Below are 25,534 nucleotides of genomic sequence, written 5' to 3' on the forward strand. Positions count from 1 at the left end.
TCCGTTTTTTGTTAGCCACGGGAATGTAGTCGCACTTTAGTGGCAAGAGTTCTAGGCCTGCTTCGCGGACGTACTCTTTTAATGTGTTTAAGGCCTCTTGTAAATGAAGGTTCTGCGTGTCTAGGTGTTCATCAATAGACCACATTGTGACATCATCTACATAAATCGTGAACTGCACGTATGACATTTCAGCTAATTTCGACGGTAGTGATATGAGTACTATATATAATAGTAAATGACCTAGTATTGAACACTATGACACTGTACTGTATCGAGGTGTACTAATTAGTGATCTGTTGTCCATATATGCGAAAAACAACGCCTTGTATTTAAGCAGGTCATGTACAACTTTCGTGGCCTGTAAGGAAATGACCGCATCTTCCATATTCTCAAGGATCTTGGCGTGTCACAGGTTGTCGTACGCTTTCGCCACGTCAGTACGCACCGTTGTGTCTACAAGATGGCCATGAGGCGATACGTGTATGGCCTATATTCAACCAGTGCCGCCAATCCAGTTTCCATGTACAAACGTTCCCGAAACCCAGTCTGTCGTGAATGGAATTTTAGTTCTATAGCCGCCATAACGAGAACATGACATCACCTTCTCGTAAGTTTTATAAATTGTTGGCGTGTTGTAAGCTGGGCCGTAATGACTGTATGTTGGTAGGAGGTTTTCCATCTTTCGATATCGAGACCACGGCCGAGTGTTTTCAGTGTAGTAGAATTTGCCTTCGTTGCCATATGTCATGACCCGAAAGGTCATTAATAATTTCTCCTTCCTGCTTCTTAAAGACTTGGTATGAAATGTTAGTACCGGCGTTGTTATTCCGCTCGATTCTACAGCAGCCGGTAGCTCTAGTTTAATAAATGGTTTTGACGTAATTCCTCTCTTGTCTACCGCGTGTTTTGTCTATGACAGCTCCGGATGCCTTGCATGGTTCGGGAAAAAAAATGATTGTTATCTGATCCTGAAAACTCCTAAGGTATGAGATGTAGGAGGAACCGAACACTCTATAAGCTTGATCTTTTATTTGCCGCCCCATATCTATGCCTGTCAAAGTCCTCCAGAGGACCCCATTGTTCGTCATGGTGCCTAAGGTACGCAACAGTCAGTGCAATTCCTACCGGCCTCTTGGTTTCTGTGACGACCTGCTTGAGCTATTGAGCCTCAGGATGCCGAGCAGTCAATCTCCGCCTGTTTTCGCCGTTTCCAGGGCATTTTATTGTGGCTGCACGCTATCCAAAGAGAGTTGTATAGAATGTGTAGGTTGGGAGTTGTCTGATCCTCTTTCACTGTGTGTTGTTGTAATTCTTGGGAACCATTTGTAAGGCGAAATGAAATGCTTTCGGTATAACGGTGTGTGTTCGGGTATATTGAACGCTATTGCACACTGTAAACTTTTTTTTTTCCTTTGTGAAATCATTTTTTTGATAAACATGGAGGGGTATGTGTTCCATTCAGACAATGTTCTGACAAAAAAAAAACTTACAGGGCAGTTACGACTGTGTAACGCGAGATTCAGCGATAGCTGGTGTAGTGGTCAAGTAATGCAACCCTGCACTGGTAGGCGGCTGTTCCAAACAGAGCCACCCGTAGGCTTATGTGACACAGGTTGACAGTGATGCAAGGTGAGTACGTTAATGGCCGGTGGGTGGGTTAATGACATCCACCCACCGGTTACGCCGACGGAGACGACGGCGACGCGAAAGCCAGGAACGGGCACCTAACAGCTGTCGCTGTAAACATTTCGGGCATCCACCCTAAGCATGCTGCAAATGTCAGCGCTACCGTTTGTGATCACACGTTTAGAGAGACGCATACGCGACTGGTTTAAGGTTGCCCTTGTTATACTTTTTTTTAATGGCGGGTTCTTCGTTAACATAAAATGAAGAGAATGCATACCACAGCGTTTGATAAAGACATTTACTAGCTCTGTGTCGCGTCCGTTTCCTGCATGGTAGTTATGACTGCTTTGCGAATACGGAAATTCGCATATATGTCGTAATCACTTTAGCACTGCCTGCCTGCTGAACGTAAGAATGTTGAACGTGTTTCGTGATGTCGACTGGGCAGAAGGTTTGAGAGTGAAGTCGCCTAATGCGACCGACTAATTTGTCGCGCTTCATGATGACGGCCTGTAAGTCGCAGTCAAGGGCGACTGCAGGCCGAAGTGCGAGAGAAACCGGTTAGGAAGACATGAGGAATTTCAAAACGGTTTCATGAGAGGCGTTAGGACGCGCTTCATGGCGTTTATGACCACCATAGCACAAAGACCCAAGACCGCTGCTATTAGTAGCCAGCGCTGAAAAAAAGCTATATTTAAAAACAATTGAAATTCGCCGGGAGTCGGCGCTGCCTTCCGAACAGTAACTCTCTTTACCTCTTGTTGACGGACAATTAGTTTGTCGCAATTGGTCGTTACTTGCACTGAATTGGATTGGTTGGCTACTTGTAACAACACTTAACGCTTCATTGTTGTTTTAACTCTCAAGGCCTTGTGGAATATACTTACGGAAAAAAATGCGACTGTATTTCATACTGCTGCGGAAGGGGCCAGCTGCCATTACTGTGCCACGCTACAGAAAGGAAACGAGCTCGCAGTGCCCTTGGCGCCAGGCTACTCGGCAAGGTCCGGTAGCAGTGTGTACTGAATATAAATAAGATAAGGCAAGTCTAATGAGGCGTGATTTATGCTTCAGATGAATGGAGCTTTGTACCGTACTGTGTCGGTGCCGTGGTTTAGTTGGTTAAAGCGCCTGTCTAGTAAACAGGAGATCGTGAGTTCGAATCTCACCGGTGCCTGTCCGTCTTTTTTTTCCTTTCCTGTATTGATTGTAATGTAACGAAGGAAGGCTTTACTCCTATTTCTTATTAGTGCACAAGCATTACAAGGCTATGTCCCGTGTTTCGTGTCCGCAAAAGTTGTCCGCACGATTACGTTGTCGTGTGAAGATGTGCAAAAGTTTTTGCGTGATGAGATCTTGGAGTGGGAAAAACTTGAAGAGTTGAAATTAGTTCAACATGAAAATTGCACTCAGACTTCACAACAGCCCGGACATCGACATAACAACTGGAAGTCACTCGATGGCTTCATGGAACGCCTACTGGCGTCGTGGAAAAAACCCTCGTTCTAGAAAGTTCCATGACGTCACATCCCCGACGTCACTGCACGTCTATACAAACAAGCAACGCAATGCTTTCGCATTTCTCCAATGCGGGTCGCCGCAGTGATCTCAGTTTTTAATATTTCACTTAATGGCTATTAGACGGCGCTTTGAAATGCTGCTCTGGATTTCACGACAGGCTGTACGCACAATAATCGCAGTGTGCTGCTTCAAATATCTGTATATTTTAATGCTTTGCCCTTTCATAATCGCCGTCGCTTTCTGTTCGCCTCATCGAGAAAATTATCAGTCGTACACTGGGTCGCTCTGGAAAGGTAGCTATCGCGTGAGACCGCTTCTCCAGATAATTTCGACCACCAGGGGTTCTTTAACGTGCACTAACGTCGCACGGTACTCGGGCCTGTGGCATTTGGCCTCCATCGAAATGCGACCACCGCAGCCGGGATCAAACCCGAGGCTGCTATATATCGACGGTGCAGTCGTGCTATTCATAAAGTTCGAGTAATCAGAAGTTCAGCGCGCCGAGAGCGACGGAAATTCTTATTTCCACAAGATTTGAGGTGGCCTATGTGCAGCTCTGGAACGTTAAAATCCACATACCAACCATACCATACCATACCATGTCATTTCATACTGCAGCTTGCCATACTATGCCATACCGTACCATTTGGTATGCTATGATAAACATGGTACTGTATGGTAAGGTATGTTATGGCATGATGAAATAACATACCTTACCAAACTATACCATGCACTATCATACCTTGCAATACGATACTGTACCATAATATACTATGCCTTAACGTACCCTGCCATGCCGTGCCATAACATACGTACCGTACTATATCACCATATCACGCCATGCCATTACAGACCATACTGTGCCGTACCATCCTGCCATACCCTACCCTATCATACCACACCATACTGTAACATACCAATACTTACCATACATTACATACTATACGGTTCCGTACCGTACCACACCATACCGAACAAACTGTACTGTACCATGTCGTATTACGCCCTACCACACAACTTTACACACCACACCATACCATACGAAACATGCCACACCTTGCAGTGCTATAATGCTGTACCATTCCGCACTGTATCGAACATACCGTACCTTGACACTATGGCGTACTGTACCGTGCTTTATCATGCCGTGCCAACTATGCCATACCACACCATATCGTAACGTAAAATACCATAGCATACGATACCATGCCAAACCTAAGATACCGTGCCATATCATGCCGTAGCGTTCCTTACCGCACCATAAATCATCGACTCACTCCCTGTCACGCCTACTATCACGCCTACTATGAACCACGACGAATAAACATGCAAAAGAAATTAATAAATTATGATCCCACGGCACTGCTGTTTAGCAGGTGCTCTCAAAGAAGGGATGCAAAGGCACCGGTGAGATTCGAACTCACGATCTCCTGTTTACTAGACAGGCGCTTTAACCAACTAAGCCACGGCGCCGTGCAGCCAGATGCCGTGGTCCGCTCTACTCAAGCATCTCTCCGATACCATTCCACTTTCCTCACCTAATTAATGTTCAGTGCACGCTGCCACCGGACCCTGCCGAGTTACCTGGGCCCAAGGACGCTATGCGCTCTCTCGGTTCCTGTAGCGTGACAGAATGACGGCGATCGGTCCCTTCCGTAATTGTCTGGAAGTGTTCACGATCTTGAGAACGCTGTGACTTTGGTTTGCCGTCGTCTTTGTCATGGACAGTTTCGCTTCTTGCAGACCCGGGTGGTGGAGAGAACGTAGAGAGCAATGCTTGCGGCCATTTTTAAGCACATGAAATGCAGGTGGAAGCTGAGAGGAACAGAATAAAAGGAAAACTTGTACAATTATGTTATTACACACTCAAAGAAGAATGCTGGCGGTGCAGCTAACTTTGGAAGTAATTTATGGTATATACATGTATATACATTTCGAAATACGCACACGCAGTTGGCATCTAAAAGCATAATAACGGATCTGAAGACTCTCGCTGGAATCACAGAAAGATCGAGAATGAACATTTCAGCGCTCAGAGAGACAGAAGAGAGCGAAATAATGAAAGACAAAATCGAGAACTAAAGAAAAAGGCCGCCGGCGAATCAAAACTTTTTCTTAGCGGTGGAGACGCTGATAGTGACCAAACAACAGTCTTTCAATATGACTTCGCTACTGAATATTATTATACTATAATAAGGAGAAGCCGGGAGAGCTTATCTCATTGTATTTGGTTTGGATTAAAGGCGGATTCACACTAGTGAGCCGCAAACGTTGCGGGACTGATTTCGGTCAATTAGCTACCGTTTCCGAAGCACTATAGGAGAACGGGGATGGAGCGTAACAAATAGATTTAAACCTGTCGCGCGACCTCCCCGACTCGAGATTGTGAATTCCCTTTAAGTTTCAGTTTCGGCACAAAATTAGTATTGTCTGAATCCAGTATTCATTGATCATATTTATTTTTCACCTTTTACACTATGGGTGACGTGAGTTGTCGGAAAATTAGGAAATTGGAAAATTAGTTTTTGAGGAAAGAAATTGGTGCAGTATCAAGCTGTCTCACATTTCGGCGGACACCTGAACAGTGCCGTAAGGGAAGGGAAAAACGTGGGAGTGATAGAAGAAAGGAAGAAAGAGGTGGCGTAGTGGAGAGCTCCAGAACAATTTCGACCACCTGGGGATCTTTAACGGGCACTGACGTCGCACAGCACACGGGCGCCTTTGTGTTTCGCCCCCATCGAAACGGGGCCGCCGCGGCCGCGTTCGAACCCGGGTTCTCCTGCTCAGTAGCCGAGCGCCCTAACCACTGAGCCACCGCGGGGGTGCGGGAAAATATTTTCTTGATTTTCATGTCCAGAAAGGGCGCATATAAACACAATGAACCAAGAGAACCGTAGTCAAAATAAAAAAAAAATAGAATGTGACAGTTATGAAGCCTCTGAATATTGTTTCCGGTCACTACATTTTGTCGCTTACGATGATCATGGTCTTCCATTTTCTTTCATCCGTATCATAAATCAGCAGCTGCTTTTCCGCCATTAAGATCAGTATAACTTGCTAACATTTTCTTTAATCGTTTTTGTTGTGGCTTTTGTTGTAGTAGCCAATGTGGGGTTGCAGTGAGCACCACTGTACTGCGCCTGCAAAACAACACAGAAATAGAAAGGATAGAAGAACGGTGAATTGAGCGGTGGGAGGAAATGCTGTGCAGCTCAGACCCGAAAGTTCAGCAGCAGCTGACCGAAAGGGCTAGAGCGGCTGCAAGATCCAATGGACTCCCCTAACAGGGGGATCGGCCAACAGTTTTCGAGCCGATTAAAATCATCATCGTCATAATCATTATCATGATCGTCCGTTTCAGCCACGCGAACACTTGCCCGTGCGCTCGCGCTAGCGTGGCCTGAAGAACAAGAAGATCATCGAGCGCAGCGGGCGGCCATGTCGACGCAGGAACCGCCTAAGGACCGCTCGAAGGGTTCTCGCAAGGGCCGTGGCCACAAGTCTTCCATCTCGGAGAGCTGCGGGAAACGGCGGTCTTCAGCGCCCGCTGACGACGCGGGCCGAAGGGTCAGCAAGAGCGACGCCGCCCAAGATGGCGGACGCGTACGCGACGACGTCGCTCCCCTCTCCAAACCCACCTCGGCCCCGCCTGATGCACCGCCGTTGCCACAGCCTGAGGATATCCCGGCAGGTTCGAACCCCTTCCCGCCGCCACCCCCAGCTTCGTCCTCAACGGAACAACCTAAGGACGCTGCCGCCATCTCGAGCCAGGACTTGGCACCTCTTGCATCTCCGCCTGAACAGCCTGGAGACGTGGCCGTGGTCTCGAACGAGGTCCCTCCGTCGGTTGTACCCTCATCGGAACAACCTCATGACGATGCCGTGGCCGCTAACCGGGGCCCACCGCCGCCGGTCGTGTCCCCGCCGCAACAGCCTGAAGACGTGGCCGCGGTCTCCAGTCTGGTCTTGCCACAAGCTATGCCCGCAGCTCAGCAGCCTGCGGACGTCTCCGCCATTTCCGCTCACAGCCGGCCGTTAGATGCGACCTCACCGAAGTCTTGTGAAGGTGACCTCGCGGTTCCCGGTCCCGACTTTCTGCCGGCGCTGCCAGTGCCACCTGTACCGGTAGGTGAGCCTGTTATACTTAGTGGCACAGGCAGGGGCCTCTTGGTTTACATTCTTTTTCTGGCTGCCCCACCATACTTTTTGTACCGGTAGTTGCGGTTTCGTTCGGGGTGCTCGTAAAGCACTGTGGCACATCGGTGGAGTGACCCGAGGCGGGTGTAATCAAGGATGCTCTCTGCTCATCAGCCTATACGCAGACGGGAGACCCAGGATGTAGACCAGTTTGTTGAGGGCATGGCATGATCATAATAACCATCATTACAATACTGACTGCACCCACTGCAGGGCAAATACCTTCTCCCATTTCTCTGCATATACATATACAATGGCATCTCATGTGCAGAGTAATTAGGATAAGACGATACTTACGCGCTGGAGAAGTTAAAAATACACTATAACCGAAACTCATTCTCAATAACCTGGGCAATTTCGAGGTCCTAAGTGGCGCGGGCATTGAGGGGAGTTTCGCCATGCATCTTTATCTCGCTCCGGAGTGACGACAGTTCATAGTAAAGTGTGCCGTAATGAATGTTTGTTTTCAGTGGGAAAAATTACTTATGATTAAAGATATCGAATTCAGTGTCTTAGATAAGCGGTGCATGCAATAACACGTGGAGGCACACTTATGCTCTAGCGGTGCTCTAGCGAGTAGAATCAGGAAAGCTATACCGAAGTATTTATTAATACCAGCCGAAATCGCAGTCATGATGATCACGAAAATGACAAAAGAAAATGTAGGGACAAGTATCAGAAATAAAATATTCCTCGAGGTTTGCTGGCGACCGCGAGACGTATCCGGACTGTGAGCTCGGTCATACGCTGGAAGCACTTCTGGTCAATACTCGAAATATACGTGCCACTTGTTTCGCTGAAGTTACAAATGTCCCTGCTATAGCATGCACTAACAAAAGTGTCCCACTAACAGAGGTGCCGCAAGGTTCTTCATTTTTGTGCGTTGCATTTCGAGCTTCAGACTTGCAAAAATTTCTACTAAAAATTTGTACTAAAAAGAACGGAAGCACTTTCGCTTCTGAACATCTTCGGAATGATGAGAATGAAGCAAAACACTTGAATGTTACTGTCCGGATATAATGGTCCTTTACGTGATTCCATACTCTAAAATAAAAAAATGACAAATTCATTCTGTTTTTTTCCACTTGAACTGCGCTTCGGGCAGCATTTTAGCCACTTGCATAAGCCAAGTCCGGTCGCCACTGCTCTTGGAGAGGCTTAAGGGAAAACCTGTACACGATGATCATGAATTTTTATGGCGCAAGGGCATGCATCTGTGCCCAAACAGCGCCATGGCACAAGGGTTTCTTGCTTCTACTCGAGGTGGGGTCATGGACCCATTTCCCAAGCATTTCACCCTAAAGAAGCCGAGCACCACGCAGGGGAAAGCTTGTGCCCATTGTATCACCGGTGGGTACCCGGCGGAACTGGGGATCGAACCCCGCACGTCCCGCATGCGAGGTGGATGCTCAAACGACTAGACCACCGCTGCGGTGGTGAAAATTGGAACATGCATTCCGGTTCGCGGTAAACGCACTGCAAGGGAGGAAGGAGCCGTACCTTACAAGAATCTAATGCGCCCCCAGTTGTGGCGCACACCTATTTTCATGGTTGCAAATTTCATACAGGCTCGAAACGAAAAAAACAAAAGAATCTCTGGCGCTGCTAAGGCGCTGGACTTCTCTCAACGAAAATAGGCTTAACTGTTACCCAGACACATATCGTAGTGATGCCGGGGTTCCCTCTCGAACTGCTTCGATTTTTCACCCGATTGAAACTGGCATGTTCCACTGGGGCTCAAATTTCGTGAAAAGAGGTGGGGTTTATAGAACCGTATCAGTTTCTGCAACTTATACAGTCAACGTTAATTGATGAGATCTCTTGCGCTTCGGAAGATCTAGACCGAAAGAAGTTTTGAAGTGTGCATGCCTCCCCTCCTGAAAAGGAGGCCATGTAGGACCGGTGGACAAAGGATCCACCCAGCTATTCTCATGTAATGCTTTTGTAAGAAATGTGCATAGAGCCAACAAGCTTCGGTTCTCGGCCATGTTGTGGGGCTATTGTTGTAGAACCATGGGAAGTTTTAATCTCCGCAGGAATGAGGACGAGAGTTTTGTTCAACTTCAAAAGCTCTGCAGGTCCGCCAATGCAAATCGAGCCGTGTGTTGCGCAGGCGTGCATATTTTTGACAAAGGCCGTACTATGCTTAGCTTTCTTGTGAAATATCAGTGGCGGTTGAACACTTTGTCCAAGTGGGTTCAGTCTAAAGTTATCGCGGGAATATCAAATCTGACTGTAGTATTGTGAGCTGCATGATAGGGAACAAAGCTTGAACATTCATTTATTAATTAATCCATTACTATGTGTAACAGGCAGCGTTTTTAAGTTTTGTTACTAGTTTTTCTCTTGGCGTATGATATCCAAAATCACGCTCGAATTCAGTGCATAAATACCCAGAAAATTCGCAGTTTCGTGCAAAACGTTTGTTGCCTTTTATAGTGTTCAGGTCTGTGCGCTTCTTTTCTGATACCTTATAGCTCCGCCTGTTACTTCTTGTTTTAGATGATTCATTGTACACGCCGCGCTATAGCCGTTGATTGCGTCAACGCAACATCAGCTGTGCTCATGGGGTGGCTGTGCGTAGAAGCCTTTGCTAGTCGTACCACAACAGAATAACACGAAGCGTCAATCTCGTGTTATTCTCTGTCTGTTTGCTGTCCTTTGGGCGCTTCATCTACTCATGCAATGCATCAACTTGCCCAAGAACGTGTTCTAGTCGCACCAACCGGCCGCATATGCCGGCCTTTTGCTCACGAATTGGAGTCCAGGTTCCTGTGCGCGTCTCCCTCCAGGTGATTCCGTCTACCTTGGCAGTTCAGCGGCGCCAGTCGTACCGCTGGCGGGATTCCCGGGCATCGGTTTCATCCAGAGGCAACCGGAGGCCCAGCTACAACGCCGAAGGCTACGAGATGCGCGATGGAGCCGCGTCCCCATCGTCCTTCATGGTGAGGAGACATATCTCCCTGATGAGTAATTTTTACTAGCTGCAGCTCGCCACCTCAGTGGTTATGGTGCTTGGGTGCGGGACACGACACCGTATAACGAATTTCTGACGCGGCGCCTGCATTTCTGCTGTTCGTCACGTGGTGGCAGGCACGGGAACTAGAAGCGCTTGCCCGATTTCCTGGTAATGATCGTTATAATAATCCGCGAAATTCAGTGGTAGCTAGCGCACTTGTCAATCTCTTAAAATTTGTGCTACTTTACCTCTTCGTTACCTTTCCTTCTTGGTACGACAAAGGTTTGCACCCGTTTGTTGAGCCGGACTACAAGGGTTCGAATCTGGGCGCGGCAACCGCGTTTTGTTCCATGCGAAACTCAAATTAAATGGCGCCCGTGCGCTGTACGATGTCACTGCACGTTAATGATGCCCAGGTGGTCGAAATTGTTCTGAAGCCATCACTACGGCATCTCCTTCTACCTTTCATCTTTCACTCTCACCGCCGTGCCTTCCCGATGGGCGCGGTTGAGGTGTCCACCGATAAGTGAGACAGTTACTGTGCCTTTGCTTTTTGATATCCGCTTTGCTTGACACTGCAAAGTGGCGCCGGCATGCGGCGGCCAACGAAAAACGCTTCGCGATCAGATGTACGCCGCTGCCCCAGCAGATGGCACGGAACCAGTACAGTTTTCTGAGTGCGGAATCTGGGACCGTGTGGAATATTCCTGAATGTATAGATAAGATTATTTGCCTAAACTGCAGTGTGGAAGAGTTCAAAGACTGCAGAAACTGCGTTGCGATAATTGTGATAAATGTGGATACGTGAACAAAGAACAGTGAAAATTTGTGAAGAGAAACCGCTGAAACTAGCCTTTAACGAAATCTCTTCATACCCTTAAGGACGGAGTTCCGGTGTTCACCTAATTTTTTGAGCTTGAAATGTGTGGGCATTAAATTTCGGATGTTATCGGGCAACATGTTCGCGGACAACGTCCCGAGCGCCTGCTGTCATTCTTCATCCTGGCATATGTTAGCGGGCTCTGATCACTCGCGCACGTGCAGTGTCAGAGTAGCGTTTCGAAAGGCCTATCAGATCCACGCCATGACCACGAATGTTGCGGGAGGCGCGATGGGCGGGCTGCGTTGCACAAGAGGTCACGCCTCTTGCCCTCCTGCCTGTATAGCTTCCACAGTGCTGCTCTGGGCAAGGCAGTGGTCTCCTAGCGCTTCGTCAGTATTGTGGAACGGAACGATGGCTCGTTTCGACAGATGTATTCGATATAAAGCTTAGTATAATAATATTCAGGCTGACTACGCCCACTGCAGTCCAAAGGCCTCATCCACGCCTCTCCAAATAACTCTGTCTTTTGCCAGCTGCAGCCACCCTATCCCCGCAAACTTGTTAATCTCATCTGCCCACCTAACTTTCGCCGCTCCCTGCTACGCTTGCCTTCTTTTGGAATCCACTCCATTACCCTTAAGGACCAGCGGTTAGCTTGCCTTCTCATCACATGCCCTACTCAAGCCCAGTTCTTCCTCTTGATTTCGACTGAGATGTCATTAACCCGCGTTTTTTCCCTCACCCACTGTGCCCGCTTCCGGTCTCTTAACGTTGCACCTCTCATTTTTCTTTGCATAGCTCGCTGCGTTGTCCTTAACTGAGCGGAATCCTTTTCACCATATCACCGCAAACTCACCCGCCCACCTAACTTTCTGCCGCCGGCTGCTACGTTTGCATTCTCCTTGAATCCACTCCGTTATCCTTTACGACCAGCGGTTGTCTTGCCTTCATATCGCGTGCCCTCCTTAAGCCTATCTCTTCCTATTGATTTCAACTACGATGTCATTAACCCACGTTTGCTCCCTCACCCGCTCTGCCCGCTTCCGGTCTCTTAACGTTACACCTTTCATTTTTTTTCCCTGGCTTCGTTCTCCTTAACTTAGTTAAGCTGAACCCTTTTCGTTAGCTTTCCTGTTTCTGCAACGTTGGTGAGTACCGGTATGATACAGCTGTTGTATACTTTACTCTTGAGGCATATTGGTAAACCACCATTCATGACCTGAAAGAACCTGTCATATGCGCGCCATCGCATTATTATTTCTCTAGTTATTTCCCTCTAGCGATCAGGATCAGCCATCGCTACCTGCCATAAGTAGACGTATTCCCTTACCTCTGTGCATAACATGCGTATTTTTTTCCCGATTTGCAAGTGTTCCCCGTCGATATCATTACCTTCTGTTTATTGACAGGAACTGACACCACCACCCCAAGGCTTCGCCAAATGGCTCCATTGGCTGGACGCGAAGACAGCTGCCGCGCTCACCGGCTTCGTTTTAATCGCTGCCGCCGTGTTGACAACAGTGCTGCATGCCGGCCAAATCAAAGCCGGGGGCAGCTGGCTGTGCATGACGCTGGATTGCGCGGCACACAGGAGCCTCCTCGACGCCGTTCTTAACGACAGCGTCGACCCGTGCCAAGACTTCGACGCTTTTGTCTGCCCTCGCCGCCAGACACCCTCCGCCACGGCATACGGCGTGGACGTTTCGACGTCCACTCTCTCATCCATGCGGCGATATTGGCTGGATGGCTTCGAGAAATTACTCGAGGACGGGAAAGAGTTCCTAGCGGTCGGAAACAAGGCGGCTGCAATGTACGCCAGCTGTTTGACTCACAAGCCAGCGAACAAGGATGCCGTTGAGTAGTTCATGGATATGCTGAAACTTCGATCAATCGACCAGCAGCAGCAAGTGGCGAGTGTGTTCGGTGTTCTTGTGGACGTCGCATACAACTGGCAGGCGCCGCTGTGGTTCCGGGTTGCCGTCCTGCCCCGGAACGCTTACCACCCATCTCGTCGAGTACTCATCACACGGAACCCGCTGATTGCGGAGTGGCAGGCAGCGCTAGAGGGTCTGAACGGCAGAGACGAGTACCGCAAGCGTTGGAGTCAAACGGAGGGTGTGCATGCCAGCGACAGCGTCATCCTCCGAAGCTACGAGACCAAGAGGGCAATCTTCCGCATGTTATTGAGCAAGAGCGCGTCTACCACCGACGCACTGCGCAGGTTTGCCCTAGGCGACGCATCCAATCATGCCAGTTTCGCCAGTGACATGCCGCAGCTGCTTAATCAGCACATTAGATCGAATGAGAACTTTTCTAAAGAAGATTTGATGATCTTTGAAGAAGCGCACTTGCTCGAAGCCATCAACGCGGCTTTCGCCAGGTTTGAGAACAGAGAGCTGATGCAACATGTCCTGTGGCTATTCCGGGATGTTTATGGCCCAATATCTGACCCTTCCATGCTACTGTCACATGGACACGACCGAGACGCCAACAAAACGCTCCACCGTTACTGCTCGTCTCAGGTGGAAGCCAGCTACCACCTGCTGGTCAATGCTCTCTTTGCTTTCTCGCGTCTGACGCCTCTTGAACGCCAGTCCATCATCGAGCTGATAAAAGGAATCCATCAAAGAGCAGTACAATTGATAAGGGACGTAGATTGGCTAGAATGGCGTAGCAAGAGCATGGCTATCGCGAAGCTTGACGGCCTCAAAACCCTGCTTTGGCCCCCAAATGAACTTATCACGGTAGGCGATCTATTCAACATATATCGTGCCTTTCCTGACAATGCGTCCTCTTTTATGGAATACTGGATGGAGACTAGAGAAGCGATCAGAAATTACACCACGAAAAATCTTGTAGGCAACGTTGAGCTCCTGGGCGCTCCGGGTAGCTACGACGTGCCGATTATTAGTTACGTCCCCGTCTTGAATATCGCCTTTATCTCCATGGCAGCCTTGTCAAGACCTCTCTTCTACGCAGCCGGGACCCGGGCGGTGAACTACGGAGGCCTCGGTTACCAGTACGCGAGGGAAATTGTGCGCGCGCTTGACAGCACAGGGGTTGTCGTCGACGCGTACGGAAGCATCGGGAATCGATGGATTTCTGGACGGTCTGCGGCCGAGTACGAGAAGCGCGTGGCGTGCCTCCGTTCGGTGGACAAGGACATCTTCCCAGACGTGCCTGCGCTGGAGCTGGCGTATAGTGCGTACACGGCGGTAAAGCATAACGACGGACCAAAAATACTGGACAGGACAACCGAGACGCAGATCTTCTTTATTACCATGTGCCTCGGAATGTGCAGGCATCAGCAGGGACATAAAGAGAGAGCCTGTAACAAGGCTGTCATGGCCTTTCAACCGTTTGCTGAAGCGTTTAAGTGTGACTGGTCATCCCGGATGAACGTTAAAGAAAAATGTGCATTCTTTATGTAGGGTTTGCCAAAAGGGTTAGCTGCTCACAAGCCATTCTTTTTGTGATTTTGTGACTAATCGGTTCTCCAGCCTCCAGCGTTTTTCTTTTCTTAGTCTTATTGCTCTCGCAGGAACTCGATTGCTTCGGGAACATTGCTTCAATATAACGCCGATATATATTTTTATATGCAACTTGTTAATCTGTTGTGGCTGCCGAACTCTGATCCTCAACAGGCGCGGTACAGAGGGCACACTTTTTGTTTGTTTCGGTTGGCAGTGTAGCTCTTGTCATAATCGTTAAGTGGAGTGACCCGGTTTGATGGACATCACTCGGCACTCTCGGCGAGGGGGGATTTTTTTGGATTGCGCCAGTAAAGCCCGAAGTTTGTTGAGCCGCAGCACCGTCAGGAATCATGTTTATGATATAAAAACCGATGTCTTTTCTTAGAGCTAGCTACATATCTGATTACAACCAGACACCCGACTCATAGTTCGAGTTAATATTTCTGTTGAGTGAACTTCCTTTTTGCGGATATTTTTTCCCCGTATGACGTGTCTAGTGCAATCATTTAACTCAGTCCTGTAACAAAGCGGCTAGCAGCAAGTTGCAAAAAAAAAACCAGCAGCTCAGTAGCGACTCACCTGGTTTCTAGTGTCCGCCAACTGTGGTGTTAACTGAAACACCCGGTAGATATATATGAGGAACTGGGGACTTCGCCGCGCCATGTGCACCTTATCGAGGACGTGACCGCTGGCTGTGTCCTCATCGCAGGAGTGCTACGGCGTCCATAAGGATTGAGACCGGTTTATTGGGGGGCTTCGCGATACCTGCCTGTACCAGCAGTTACCGCACCGTTGGTGCACTTGCATCAGCAAAATTGTATACCTGTTCCAGCCCGGCCCAAAGCGTGGCCCCGGTGTCATTTATCGCTGGCAGTAAAGAATTTTTGTAAACATTTAACAGAACGTTACAATATTTATGGAGATCATCAGGCGTCTCAACTTGAATTCTTTGTTTTCTTGCGACAGCACTAAAATTGCAAAAATTCAAATACGTATATGCAGATAATTCTTCATATCGACGTGTATTTGTAGAGAAATGAGACGAACTTAAGCGTAATGTTTCTAGTGCATAATAAATTAGCTCACGACGCTAAAGAGTGCACAAGGCGGTTTTTAACGCCACCATGTCACTTAGACGTATGCAGAATCAATGAAAAAAAAGTAGTTAATAAAATGTCCCTAGTATGTTAAGGGCAGCCCATCATTGCATGCGTGACTAATAGAACTGCGACGCTGTTTAGCGTCGCTTTGTCCCGTCGACGAGTATCCCGAAGGACATAAGCGAGATGGAGTCTACGGTCGTGGACGCGGCGGTGAGCTGCGTTGTGATCGCACAGAAGTCGGTTGGGCTGAGTTCAGTGAGCAGCGAAGGGGTGCGAAGGGGCCCATCGCCACGCCTCTCATGATGACACAACGAGCGTCATGGAACCACGAAAGTGTGACCAAAGTGGTGACAAACAGAGCCAGCAGTCAGTGTTGGCAAGTGACACACGGGAAGGCAGTCGCTCAAGATGCTGCTGTACACCCTCCAACGTGGGTGCTCCGGATGTCGCAGATGATCCCACAGGTCCACCGGTCGCCACCCAGGTTATCGCACCTGCGGGGATTGCATTTCTGTAGTTTTTTAAATTTACTACTAAACCCGTCAGAGTTGACGGTTTGCGTTTCGTTCGTGTTCTGTACATAATTTCTTGTCGTTGTGAACCGTGCGGAACAGTGAAAGAGCTGAATTGAAACCTGCTATTCCAATTTGGGGCCTTCATAAAGGCGATTGCTGCTATTACCCCACTAAGCATCGCTTAGTTAGTGATCAATTCGTGTACAGAATTCCCAATGTTAGTGAAACTGCAGGAAGGGGCAAGTTGATTTTTCGAGATCGAAACACTGCGCCGAAGACAAGAGCACCGAATAATGCAGGGTATATTCGTTCCTTGTGAGTAATGAATGTCAGTATCCCTTCTATCTCGCGGAGATAAGGTCATCCAAGACTGCGTTGGCGGGGCTAGACTAGCTCGGTTCTGCACAACTATCGAAACCTGTGTTTTAAGACCATAGCAGATGTGGATGTTCGGATTGACTTGAAAGGACATAGTTCGGAACGACCATATACGTAGGTCGGTGAAAGCCAAGGAGTTCAACAAAAAATTCCAGAAGGAAGGCGCCGATCTATTGATGCCGTAATATCCGAGATAGGTAGACCAATTAAATGAAATGATAAAGCTTGGGTGGGAAGAATCCTAGAAGGGGGCCTAGCAAGAGATGACGAGGGTTTGTGGAGTGTGATATGGGGGTGAAGAGGCGCTCTTGTGGAGGCTTCCCACCACGCCAGCATTAGGGGACTGCATGGCAGCGAAGACGCACAGAAGAGGAAATATACAGAGGGCCACTGTTTCTCAGGTCCCCTCCGTCCAGTGTTAATTTTGTCTGCTCAAGTTAATGTGAAATTCACTTGAAATTCACTTCCCTTGAGTGTGGAGAAGCATCACAGAATATCAGGATACCTCGCTACAGTTGCAGCATCGTGTCTTACCATTGTAGCTGATGGAGAGCGTATACCCAGGCCTTACCAATATCTAGCACTGTCCCTTCGTTACAACAATTGCGCTAAACCGGCGAAATTAGGTGCATGAGCAGCGAGGTCCAAGTAACGCTAGGGTCTTGTCGTGTCCCCTCTTTCGCGGGTATAAATGCTTGTCTGCGCATACTCTGCGGCCTGACTACAATGATAACGAGGCAGTAAAACCTGACTGTATACCCGTTCATTTCAGGTGTGTGCGTGTGTGGAATATTAAACAACCTTCACATTCATTTTCTGGTTTTCACGGAGCGAAGTAACAGCGAAAGTTGCATCGCATCTCCACCCTCTCCGCGAAATGCACGACAGCGCCCGTTGAGGGCCCGTTTGGATGACCAAACACTCATCAGCGAATACGGGAATGTGGGCAATTCAAGCAGTGTTAAAATCGCGGCAACTTGGTTCAGCTTCTTAGTTACTGCGTGCTTCAACTCAACACTGCTAACGAGACAAGAAACAGAGATGCACGAATGAAAAGCCCGAACTCGCAACTGCTTATGAGGTCCAAAATTCTTGCATGAAATACATTTTTACCGCATGCTCTGTCCGGTTTTCATACTATTATAATTTTTTTGATCATACACGTGTGGCCGTACCTATGTCACTTTATACGCTTTTCATAAGTTTTATTTCAGTTTCCCGTGTGGTGTGCGATGTCGGTGCACGTTAAAGATCCTCAGGTGGTCAAAATTATTCCGGTGCCCTCCCCTACGGAATCTCTGTGTCGAACAGCGCAGCAAACTGGCAGGCCGGCATACGCGTATCTGTGGTACCTGAAAAAGTAGACATGTCTGGTGCAGTGGCTGTAGGTGTCGTCCTCCAGGACCTGAGCAGCTATCTGCTTCCACCCTTTAACGCTGCCGATGATGAACGCCTCCGGTGGCGGTCGGCACCAGTGGTCCATGACGTATTCGAAGGGCAGCTCGGCACTGAATAGATAACAGAGAAAGGCAGCGTCCGTCGGACCAGTGTCGAACACCGCAGCAAACCGGCAGGTCTGCCTGCATATGCGCGTCGGTAGTATGTAATAAGTAGACATGCCTGGTGCAGTGGCTGTAGGTGCCGTCCTCTAGGAGTTGAGCAGCTTCCACTCTGTAAGCTGGCGACGGTAAGCGCCTCGAGTGGCCCACGACATACGCCGAGGACAAGTGAGCACTGAATGGGAGGGGGCAGAAAAAGTGCTTCTGTAGAAACATTTTCGAGGCGTGTCACGAAATGGCGGACGTGCCCGTGCTCTGTCGGGCGCTGATGAAGTACACTCACCTTATGCAGTGGCTGCAGGCGCTGTCCTTGAAGAACAGAATAGCTAATTTCTTCCATACCGCCACGCCGCCGGAGGAGCACGCGTCTGGGGTGTGTCGGCTCCATTGGTACATGACGCGCACCGAGAACAGCCGTACGCCTTGCAGGTGGCACAGGAAAGCGGCGCCCGTGGTTGAACAGTGCTGCGACAGGGCTCTTCCTGCTTTTGCCAGTGGAATTGTAGTCAGCTTGGGTGGCCGCCTTTTCTTTGCTGCTTGCAGTGCGATCGGAGTGCGTCTTCGAGAACAGTGAGACGGGGACCTTGGTCTTCGTCCTCAGCTTTCTCACTGAGATCAGGCGCTCGCGCTCCAGCCAGCTCTCAGTGTCCTTTTTCGACGAGATGATGATGATGCCCGTAGGCTTATTGACACATACCCAAAAGCGCGGGGTTGCGACTGACATTTGTAGTTTTCTCACATTAGAATTATCAGCAGCAGTGTCTGACTGTATGCAGACACAGTTCGACGGGATCAGTGCCGGCACTGAGTAAAGATCAGTGCTGTCTTATATACACCTTCAAGCTAAAAAATGTGCTCCACGCAAGCAAGTTTTCATGAAAAAACAGCAATGGCCAGGGTTTTTTTCGATGAAGAGGGTTTGAGAATTCCACTCTAAAAATAAAAAGAACCACTGAACCGTCCACTCACAAGAGCTGAAAAAAATCTGTCCACAGATGTGATGCCTACCCGTTTCGGCATCTGGGGAAAATCAGCTCTTTCTTGAGGTAATCATTATAATCATCTGCGCAGAGAGAAAGTAATTTAATGAGACGAAAGGTGGAGTGTCCTTGCCGGCGATAAGGTGACCCTCGTCTGCTCCTCCACACTGGGGAAGGGGGAAGTTTAAGTTAAAGGAGAGTTAGGGTGCGAATGGAGGGTGATGTCATAACACAACGAATATTAAGTCCACTGCAGGATAAACGCCTCTCGCATATATGTCGAATTTACAGTACACCGTGTTCCTGTACCAGTCGCGGCCACCCTATCCCCGCAATCTTCCCGATCTCACCCGCCCACCTTACTCTTACGCACCCTGCTACGCTTGTCCTCTCTTGGAATCCGCTCCGTTACCTTGAGAGACTTTAGGTTATCTTGCGTTCGCATCAGAAAGCCTGGACGTGCAAACCTGTTCCTGATTTCGTGCAGGAAGTGATTAACCAGCTTTGTTCCCAGAAGCATGCTCCTCACCGCAGGAGTGCTACAGCGTCCGTAAGGATTGAGGACGGTTTATTGGGGGCTTCGCGATCGCCGCATGGGCCAGTAGTTACCGCATCGTTGGTGGACTTGCATCAGTAAAATTGTATATGTGTTCCAGCCTGGCCCAAAGCGTGGCCTCGGTGTCATTTTGCTGTGGAGAGAAAGAATTTTCTAAACCCGCAACAGAACGTCACAAATACATAGGGAGATCATCAGACGTCTCAACTTGAATTATTTTCTTTACTCTTTTGCCAGTGACAGTACTAAAATCGCAAAAATTCAAATACGTATATGCAGATATTTCTTCATGTCGACGTGTATATGTCGAGAAGTGAGACGAGCTAAAGCGTAATGTTTCTAGTGTATAATAAATTAGCTCACGACGCTAAAGAGTGCACAAGGTGGTTTTTGACGCCACCACGTCAACTACACGTACGCAGAATCAACGAAAAAGTAGTTAATAAAGGTCCTTAGTGTGTTGAGGACAGCCCATCATTGCATGCCTCACTACTAGCACTGCACAGCTGTATAGCGTGCGCTGTGTCCGCTCGAAGAGTACCCCGAAGGACAAAAGCGACGTGGAGTCGACGGTCGTGGACGTGGCGGTGGGCTGCACTGTGGTCGCACAGAATTCGGGTGGGCTGAGTTCAGTGTCCGCAGGAAGCAGCGTAGGGGTGCGAAGAGGCCCATCGCCACGCCTCTCATGATGACACAACGAGCGTCATGGTCCACGAAAGTGCGACCAAAGTGGTGACAAACAGTGCGAGCAGTCAGTGCTGGCAAGAGACACACGGGAAGCCAGTCGCTCAACATGCTGCTCTACACCCTCTAACGTGGACGTTCCGGACGTCGCAGATGATCCCACAGGTCCACCGGTCGCCACCTAGGTTATCGCACCTGCGGGGATTACATTTCTGTGGTTCTTTAATTTTACTATTAAACCCGTCACAGTTGATGGTTTGCGTTTCGTTCGTGTGCTGTACATTTTTTCTTGTAGCCGTCGTGAACAATGCGGAACAGTGAAAGAGCTTAACTGAAACCTGCTATACCAATTTGGTACCTTCATAAAGGCGATTGCAGCTATCAGTCCACTAAGCATCGCTTAATTAGTGATCAACTCGTGTACAGAATTCCCAAGGTTAGCGAAACTGCAGGAAGAGGAAAGTTGATTTTCGAGATCCAAAGACTGCGCCAAAGACAAGAGCACCGAACAATGCAGGGTATACATTCGTTCCTCGTGAGTAATGACCGTCAGTCTCTCTTCTATCTCGTGGAGATAAGGTCATCCAAGACTGCGCTGGCGGGGCTAGACTAGCTCGGTTCTGCACAACTATCGAAACCTGTCCTTTAAAACCATTGCAGATGTAAACGTTCGGATTGACTTAAAAGGACATAGTTTGGAACGGCCACATACGTGGGTCGGTCAAAGCTAAGGAGTTCAACGAAAATTCCAGAAGAAAGGTGGCGATCGATTGACGCCGTAATATTACAGAGCCGAACATTTGTTCCTTCCAACGTCGGTCGCATCCGGCGCTTACTGTGAAATCAGTTCTTTTCGTGATGTCAGGGAAATGAGTCATATGGTGCGGAGAACGCACAGAGTGTATGTAGCTAATTTATGGGCGTCCACTGCAGCTACTGTGCGGCGAACAAAAGCGGAGAGCTTCGCCCGTTCGGGTTACACACCGCAGTGAGACTGCTTGTGAGCGACGGCAAGATACGTTGCTGGCAACGATCGGACCACTGACGACATCGGAGTGGCTCCCAGCTAGACATTATCGGGGCGTTTTGTCTTTGTTTTCGAATGCACCTGAATCTCAACCACAACCATCGTAAAGCAACGAATGTGACCTAGGGATATAGGTCTATAAGATCAGCGAATGAAAGTGGTCGACAAGCGAACCACATGCCACCCAAGTGACGTTCTCAAAGCTTGAATCTCCTGCTGCCCTTCGAGTGATGAAGTCCTTTACTCACCTCCCACTCCTTACGGTCATCGCCTTTGCTGTATCCTGGACAGCGGCCCTAGCCAAGAAAAAGAGCGGAACAAGCTGCGAGCCCGATCTAAGTTCGAGTGAAATCGGTGACCGGGCGCTGTGCCCCTACACCCGCACCCTGGACGGGGACCCGGATCGCTTCCCTCCAAAGATCGCCACCGTGCACTGCAACTGCGTCGAATCGCTGTGCGGAGACGTGGGTGACTTCCGTTGCCACGAGGTGAAGGAGAAGCTGCTGGTCAACTATCCGGCTAAGCGTCTCAACTCCAGCGTCGAGGTGACCACGGCGTGCATCTACGTGGCCAGTAAGAGCGAGCTGGGGTCTCTGACGCAGACCCGAGTCCTCATGAACACTGCGCACTACGGGTGAACTCGTGTGTCGAGTCGAGCAGGACGTGTCGTTTCGATGGTGTGCTCGAAAGACGTGCAGTGACTGCGCTGCACAGGTAATCGACCCAATATTGTTAACGCATTGGCAAAAGCCGGCCCAACAAATGACCAGAGTGATACCATCAATTTGCAATGTTGGGCTGATTACCTGTGCCGCTTCAGCGACAGCTGCTGCTCAGCGCTGTGGCTGCTGCAGACTGTATTCACAGACTGGCAGGTTTTCAGACTGGTGCTTCCAGATCAGCAGCAGACTGAATAGTGCATCGGTGGCGAGGTGCAATTTATCGTGCCAGTCCGCAGCATTGAAGATGCCTAGAAACTGATTAGGTGCTTACAAGGAACGAAAAATGCGAAACAGCAGTGGAGAGAACTAAAGACACTCAGTGTATACGGAAATAACTTGCCTCAGTTTCCTTATCCCTGAAGAAAATTACCGAATAACCAGGAATAAGATAGATGTCCTAATCGTAGGTGTGAGCAACAAGGGCACGTACTGAAACAGGAACATACATCCATTTGGGCAAGGGAAATATTTCTGGCACTATGTACAGTTTTTAATGCCTTGATCAAACTGTGCGATTGTTATTCTTGACTTAAGCCACACAAATAAAGAGGAAAGTAGAATTACACACGAAGCCTGCATTTTATGTTGACAAGGATGGAGCGCTACATGGAGTCGGCGCATTCTCCTCTGGAGGGCTGTTGCCCGTCCACAGGAACTGAATATTCTATTTAGAGTCTAGGATTAAAGGAGCCTATGGATATCAGGTGCACGTTTTTCTCAAGTCAGCCATGTGCACGAACAGCACTGTGAGGTTTTCCGTTGTACAGGACAAAGGAGAATGCCATTTCTTTTTCCGGGATTTCTTCGTTGCGACCAAAGCATTAACCTGGTAGCGATTTCAGCTAGTGCACATTAAAGATCCCCTGTTGGTTTAAATTATTCCGGAACCCTCCACTACGGCTCCTATTCTTCTTTCACTTCCACCTTCCTCCCTTCCCTCACTGCGCGGTTGAGGTGTCCACCGAGAGTTGAGACATTTACTGCACCATTTCCTTTTCTCAAAAACCAACAATCTCAGTGTTGCTCTCGTCTACAGAGCCCGGCCAATAATAATTGGTTTTTTGGGGAAAGGAAATGGCGCAGTATCTGTCTCATATATCGTTGGACACCTGAACCGCGCCGTTAGGAAAGGGATAAGGGAGGGAGTGAAAGAAGAAAGGAAGGAGGTGCGTAGTGGAGGGCTCAGGAATAATTTCGACCACCTGGGGATCTTTAACGTGCACTGACATCGCACAGGACACGGGCGCCTTAGCGTTTTTCCTCCATAAAAACGCAGCCGCCGCGGTCGGGTTCGAACACAGGAACTCCGGATAAAGAGCCCGGCCACGGAGGCCGCGTTTCGACTGAGGCGATACGCATATGGCGCCTGTTTGCAGTGCGATGCCAGTGGAGGTTAAAGAATCATTAACGCGAAAGTATTATACGGCCTATCGGCAACTAAACCGGACGTTGATGGTAACCAGCAGCAGTGGTCTCCATTCCATTCCAAAAACCTTTATTTCCACCAGAGAAGAGGCTCCCCTACTCCCCATCTCTGGCACGCAGGCCTAGGGGTGGGGGCCGGGAGCCTCGCATCTAAAGGCAGGCATAGAGTTCTTGGTCTCTTGCGGCCTCCAGTGCCAGGTGAATGACTTTTTTCTGCACGGCGGGGTCCGCGCTTTGCAGAAGGGTTTCCCAGGCTTCCTTGCTATTTATTCCTTCTTTAATCCCTGGGGAGTGTGTACATTCCCAAATGATGTGATCTAGGGTCCCCCTATTCTCACATTTTTTGCATTTTTCCTCTATTTCCTTTTCCCTAAATACGTGTGATGCCCACACCGGGTTTATGAAGTTCCCAGCTTGTAGTCTACGCCATGTTGTAGCTTCTTTATTCCCTAGTGTTTTGTCCGGCGGAGGGAAAATCCTCCTTTGACTTCTATAGCTCTCTATTATTTCTGCATAGCTGATCAGTCTCTCATCCAGGTCCTTGCAGTCGGGCGGCTCTCCCCTGGCTCGGAAGTAGAGGTCTCGAGCCAGGGTGTTTGCCGCCTCGTTTCCAGGGACGGATGCGTGAGCTGGTACCCACACGATGCGTACGTCCCTCCCAATTTCCTTCTTTTTTAGAATTTGTGCTGCTTCTAAGGCAATCCTCCCTCTGCCATAATTGTAGACTGCAGTTTTGCTGTCACTAGCTATAATTTTGGCCTGCGTTCCTACGCATGCGAGCGCTATTGCGACTTCTTCCGCCGTTTCCGGGTTGCGGCTTCGAATGGATGCTGCTATCTCAGGTTCCCCCTTTCCGTTGACCACTGAAGCCACGGCTGCTCCTAGCTTCCCACTTGCTGCATCTGTGTATGCCACTGCTTTCTTATCTAGACTGTCCAGTCCTCTGGCCATGGCTTCTGCCCTCTTTTCCCTTCTTTCCTTGTTGAATTCTGGGTGCATATTTTTGGGCAATGGGTCTACTCTGATCTTTTCCCTAGCACATTTTGGAATGTCTTGTTTCTTTTGCATCCCCCTGTCGGTTTGCCTGTCGACCGCTTCTAGTATAGCTCTGCCGGTGCTCGTCCTGCTGAACCTATCTAGCTGCGCTGATCTTACCGCTTCAGCTATCTCACTCCAGTTGTTGTGAAGCCCCATATTTAGTAGCCTTTCGTTTGAGGTGCTTATTGGCAAGCCCAGCGCCTTCTTATAGCTTTTCTTGATTATGGCATCAAGCTGCCTTTTTTCTGTTGCCCCTATCTTGAGGAAGGGGGTCGCGTAGCTGATCCTACTTAGTATATATGCCTGTACTAGTTTCATTAGGCTCTTCTCTTTGAGGCCTCTACCTCTAAGCGATATCCTTCTGAAAATTCCCGTGACTTGCGTCGCAAACTTGTCCAATCTCTTTAGGGTTTCATCATTGTAGCCGTTACTTTGTATGAATAGGCCCAGAATCCTGATCATATCTACCTTAGATACCAGTTTTCCTTCCACAGTGATTTTAAAGTCCTCACCCTGCTTGAGCCTGTTTCTTTTTGGGTTGTATACCAGAAGCCCAGATTTCTCTGGTGAACATGCCAGTCCTCTTTGTGCTGCATACTCTACCACAGTGTCTGCTGCCTTCTGGAGTTTCCTTTCTATTTGCCCGTCGTCTCCTTTGTTTATCAAGACATTGATGTCGTCTGCATACATACTGAACTTTAGACCCTCTATTCCTTGAAGTAATTTAGGTAACCCTCTCATTGCTATGTTGAAGAGGAGTGGGGATAGTACCGACCCTTGGGGGGTGCCCCTGCTGCCCAGTTCTATGTTCCCTGATTCTATGTCCTGATATTTGATCCTCGCTGTTCTCCCAGTTAGGAAGTCCTTGACATAGTTATATGTTCTCGGACCTACCTCTAGACTATGTAGTTCCTCTAGTATAGCCTCGTGTTTGACGTTATCGAACGC

The 25,534-nt window shown here is 48.8% G+C and overlaps 2 non-coding genes across 2 annotated transcripts; one reads left to right on the forward strand and one right to left on the reverse strand.

Moving 5' to 3' along the window:
• The first annotated feature begins 2,729 nt into the window (after nucleotides 1–2,729).
• TRNAT-AGU (transfer RNA threonine (anticodon AGU)) lies at nucleotides 2,730–2,803 on the forward strand. The gene has a single exon. It is a non-coding gene; the product is annotated as a tRNA-Thr (tRNA).
• A 1,743-nt stretch (nucleotides 2,804–4,546) lies between these two features.
• On the reverse strand, nucleotides 4,547–4,620 carry TRNAT-AGU (transfer RNA threonine (anticodon AGU)). The gene has a single exon. It is a non-coding gene; the product is annotated as a tRNA-Thr (tRNA).
• Nucleotides 4,621–25,534: the final 20,914 nt, after the last annotated feature.

Source organism: Amblyomma americanum, chromosome 5, assembly GCF_052857255.1.
Source record: "Amblyomma americanum isolate KBUSLIRL-KWMA chromosome 5, ASM5285725v1, whole genome shotgun sequence".
Lineage (NCBI taxonomy): Eukaryota > Metazoa > Arthropoda > Arachnida > Ixodida > Ixodidae > Amblyomma > Amblyomma americanum.